At 40.4% G+C, this 5,191-nt stretch overlaps 1 pseudogene; it reads right to left on the bottom strand.

The window, feature by feature from the left end:
• Nucleotides 1-453: 453 nt before the first annotated feature.
• On the bottom strand, nucleotides 454-4,736 carry LOC105093947 (small ribosomal subunit protein uS10-like; annotated as a pseudogene).
• Nucleotides 4,737-5,191: the final 455 nt, after the last annotated feature.

The raw sequence follows: 5,191 nt of genomic DNA, 5'->3' as shown, positions 1-5,191 counted from the left end.
GCACCCCAAATCTACTGCTCTCCCTTGGTCTATGCTCTTACAGGACAGGACTGCCATAGTATTGGGGGCTTATGTTTTAAACTTTAGCATGTCGTCGTTAATTCCCTTCTCTCATGCCTAATTAGTTTTCAAGGCCTGTCAGGTCACGTCAATCCCACATCCGTCACCTCTCCCACCCATCTTCGCCTCCCCATGGCTATTGCCCTATCCCCTAGTTTAGACCCTAGTATCTCCTAGCTCTACTTCTGAAGTGATCCTCTTACTTAGGTCTCCCTGCTTTCAGTCAGTACCTTTCCCCCTCAACCCATGCTCACATTGCTGCCAGATAAGCTGCACAGATTTAAAATTTATGCTCTTCTACCCCAAAACTTTCAGGGGTTCCCTTATTCCTCTTGATTCTTAGTTTTCAGACTTTAAAAAAAAACTGGCTGTCAATTTATTAAAAAGGCTTATTTAAGACTCTGCAATGGTGAGTTCAACCTTAACTCCTGGCTCAATACTGATGGGAGTAATCTGCTTAATCATCTCAGAAGGGCTGTGCAAGTCACTTGTGTATCCTTATCAGAAAGGGCTCCCACTTCTCAGAACCTTCGCCACAGTTTTCCTTGTAGTTTTTCTCAGAGTCTTAGTAGGCAGCCAAACTCGGTCCTTTCGCTTTGAGATTCTAGCCCTCTGTGCCTCTGGGTAAGTCAGCATATACCTTCACCAAAGATTTCATGTTGTGGCTGGTCAAGGTAATTCTAATTCGGTGAATTGCCACTTCTGGTTACTGGGGAGTCTGTCAGGCGTCTATAAAAGCCGGGGCAGCGGCATAGCATCCTCACCAGGCGCAACAGGGCTCCCGCGGCAGCGGGGATTGTGCCATCCTCAGAGAACCAGATTTTTTGTTTATTTTTCCAAATCAATTGAAGGCTTTCTCAGACAAATATCTGACACAGACCCCAATGTATAAAACAGATGAAAATGATATTTTATTAATATGAATTTATTTTGCAAGTTTAAAATCATTACATGGGGGGAGGGAAATAGCTCAGTGGTAGAGTGCATGCTTAGCATACACGAAGCCCTGGATTCAATCCCCAGTATTTCCATTTAAAAATAAATAAATAAATAAAATCATGACATTCATGTATCATAAAATCAATCAATGAGGAAAAATGTTAAAATACAACAAATGTTAAAGGACCTTCTCTAGTCATCAAACCATAAGAAAAGAGAACAAAAAGAAGAAAGAGGGGGAAAAAAAAAGAGAGAGAGACCTACGAAAGATTGCTTTGGCTGCTCGGGGTCTTTTGTGGTTCCTTATAAATTTTGGAATTGTTTGTTCTAGTTCTTTGAGGGATGTCATGAATATTTTCATGGGGGTTGCGCTGGATCTGTGTATTTCTTTAGGCAGTGTAGCCATTTTGATAGTGTTGATTCTTCAAATCCAAGAGCACAAGAAATCTTTCCATTCCTTTGTGTCATTTCGGTTTTCAGATTATAGGTAACCTCCTGGGTTAAGTTTATTTTGAGGTATTTTGTTGTTTTTGATGTAATGGAAATGTCTCTGCCAGTTATAAAATTCTGGTTTTTGAAGTGAAAAAAAAAGTGAATGAAAGGCTGCAAATGGCAAAATATCCTTCTTTTTTATGGGTGAGTTGTATTCCATTATGTGTGTGTGTGTGTGTGTGTGTGTGTGTGTGTGTGTGTGTGTGTGTGTGTGTGTGTGTATGCATGCTGCATCCCCAGTATCTATTCAATTGTTGATGTGCACTTAGGATGATTCCATATCTTGGCAATTATAAATAATGTTGCTCTTAATAGCAGGGTGTATGTATATATTTGAGTTAATTCTTATTTTGTGGTTGGCTTTATTCCTTTGATAAGTATGTAAGTTTAAAAAGCTAAAGCTTTAAACATTCTTAGAAACAATGAACAGTACATTTGTGTAAATTAAAAAATATAAGTGCAGTAAAAAAAAAAAAAGATCTATCAAGCCATGAAAGACATGGAAGAAACTTAAAAGACATATTACTAAATTAAAGAAGCCAGTCTGAAAAGGCTGCAAACTGTACGATTCCAACCAAATGACATTCTGGAAAAGGCACAGCTACAGAAACAATAAATAGATCATGGTTTCCAGGGGTTTGGGGAGAGGGAGGGAGGGAGGGAGGGATGAATAGATGGAGCACAAGGGATTTTTAGGGCAATGAAGTTATTCTGTATGATACTATAGTGGTGGCTACATGCCATTATGCATTTGTCAAAACCCACAGAATGTACATCAAGAGTGAACCCTAATGTAAACTATGGACTTTGGTTGATAATAACGTGCCCATGTTATACCAAATACGCAACACTGATGAGGGTTGTTGAGGGTAGGGGAGTATATATGTGTGGGTGGGGAGCGCTGTGTACGAACTCTGTATTTTCTTCTCAATTCTGTTGTGAACCTGAAACTGCTCTGAAAGAATAAAGTCTATTAAAAATATAAATAAATAAATAAAATCATGACATTTATGTATCATAAAATCGATCAATGAGGAAAAATGAGGCTCTTCTGATAAACAGAAAAATCTGAAATCAAGAGTAAGGGAACTACATTCTTAACATCCAATTTATTTCTGTTTTTTATTTTGGTGATACAGAATTGAGAAAATACTTACTCAGATATGTAGCGGCAAATGCTAAACGTTTCGACAGTTATCTTGTAAGATGCCTTATTTGCACAAGAATCCAAATATGTCAAGCTTTAACATAATTTATTTTAATGTCTCTGACATGTTCATTTTAATATATGGGCTATTAAACATGTAGTTTATTACGGTTTCAAAATATATATTTCGGCAAATATTTTAATTTACAAAGTTAAATCAAATATCTATGTAACTCCTAAAGCACTTTTATAGAATCTTTGAGTTCATGAAACATAGTTTGAAACTCTTGCCATAAAAGTGCTTGGTGACCTAGCGACAATCTATTCTTCTGAACTCCTTGTTGTCTACTTCCTTTCACACATTCTTAAAAACAGTGAAAACTTGTTATGTTTTCCATATTATTAGTATTAGAATACATGTAAAATAAAACATACTAAATACAGAAAAGAATGAAATAGAGAAAAATTACGCATAATCCCCCAATCCAAGGCTAACTACTACAAATGTTTTATTGTAATTTCTTTCACTCTTTTACCATTCCTATTAAGATGGATAGCTATGGAGAACTGTGCCAAGCACTTAAATAGATTATCTCATTTAATACAAACACCCTATTAGGCAATTAATGTTATTCATTACATTTAACATTGAGGAGAGGATCAAGTAGGCTGAGTAACTTGCCCAAGGTCACGTAGTAAAGCGCAGAGCTGGGCTTCAGTCCACTATGTGCCTGATTCCAGAGACTATGTACTTAACCACGACACTGTATTGCTTCCCTTTTCATGCCCTCTTTCACTTACTTTAACTCTGTCCACTTTAATTTTCTGTTCTTTGAAGATATCTTCCGCTGCTCATGCCATTTCCTTTGCTAGGACTGCCCCCTTCCCCACTTCTGCCTAGCCAAATCCTACTAACCATCCAAATGTCACCTACTCCTCAAAGCTTGTCTAATCCACCCTCCGCTCTCCTCCTAGAGTGCCCACTACTTTTTCCTGTAGTCCATCTGCTTCTTCCTGCCTTCCCCTCCCTCCCACACTCTAACAGAGACAGCAGGGGTTTACTAAAGTTGTTGGTGCTGAGTGACTAGTGGCCCTGCTCCAGTTCCCACACTTTAGACTTGGGCCTGAGCAGTCACACCAGGATGCAGCTACCCAGGGCTAGAGGGAGATGGTCAACCCTCAGATACTAAGTGAATCTGAAATTCCTATGCATGAAAGTCAAAAAAACCATTCCTGCTGTGATCTGGGCAGAGCCAATCTGCGGCCCCTCCTCCAGGGCTGCCTGCTACATTTCGAACTTCTCTTCCCCTCATGGCTGCAGGTGACATTACTTTGAGGAGGATTTCCTCCTGATAAAGTCATTCACATTGCCAGCTTTGTGATCGGCCCTGGGTTCTACAAAGGCAGCCTTAGTACCAAAACAAGTTTTCTTTCCTTTATTCCAAAATTTTTGTGGCCTCCCCTCTCAGGAGGCCATTGCAATTGAAAATCAATGTTCTGGATCGGAGATTATGAAACTTAGTTCCATGGAACTGTGTTTCCGGAATTCACAAGTCATCCCTAGGGGTCCTTGAAAGAAAGTGTGGACATGTTTATCTAACCCACTTGGTTAAGGGTGAGAGCAAGAGATTGTCTGTACACATGCCAACTGGAAAGTGGCCTCACGTGCCTGGGGCGGGAAACCGTGAACCTGCTGGATGCGGGCCATTTGTAGAAAGACAATTTGCCAATGTATTTCTGATACGCCACATCCTTACTTCAGGGATGTAGGAAAATGTGAATCTCCAGCCTGAATTTTGCCCTAAATTCAAGATCCATATGTCCAACTGCTTACCAGACATCTTTACCTAGGTGTAACAGACAGATCCAGTTTCATATGTGGAAATGAGCTCCTGATATTCCTTTTACCCCCAACGCACCCAACCCCACCCTTCCAGTTGGTAGATAACCCCAATCTTACAGTTCTTCTGATCAAAAACCTTACTGTCATTCTTAACTCCAGAGCAAATCTTGCTGGTCCTACAGCCAGAGGTAGACCACTGTTCACCACTCCATTGCCACCATTCTGTCCCAAGTCAACACCACTTCCCTTCTGCATTATCACAAGGCCCTGCTAACAGGTTTCCCTGGTCTCCCCTTGCCCACATTCAGTCTATTCTCCACCCAGCAGCCAACCAGGTGGTACTGTTGGAACTTAACAACATCTACTCAAAACCCTCCAGGGACTTCTCATTTTACTCACAGTGAAAGCCTCGCTGCCTCTTGAATATATCAAGCACACTCCCACCGCAGGGCTCTGCCCTTGCTCCTTCTTCCACCCAGATCTCCACAGGGCTACCTTCTTCATCGTCTTCGAGTGTTTACTTCAAATTCATTTTCTCATCTTCTCATTCCCATTACCTTCCCTAGCCACACTTAATAAAACTGCAAAACAAATATCCTAACCCTCTCCAATCTCCCTTCTCTGTTTTGCTATTCCTCTTAGGACTATCATCAGCTAAGAGACAATGCATTTTACGTTATTTATCATGGTAGTTGGCTGACTACTCCACT

Source organism: Camelus dromedarius, chromosome X (genome assembly GCF_036321535.1).
Source record: "Camelus dromedarius isolate mCamDro1 chromosome X, mCamDro1.pat, whole genome shotgun sequence".
Classification (NCBI taxonomy): Eukaryota; Metazoa; Chordata; class Mammalia; order Artiodactyla; family Camelidae; genus Camelus; species Camelus dromedarius.
Note: the sequence above shows the minus strand (reverse complement) of the source record. Positions and strands in the feature narration are given on the sequence as shown.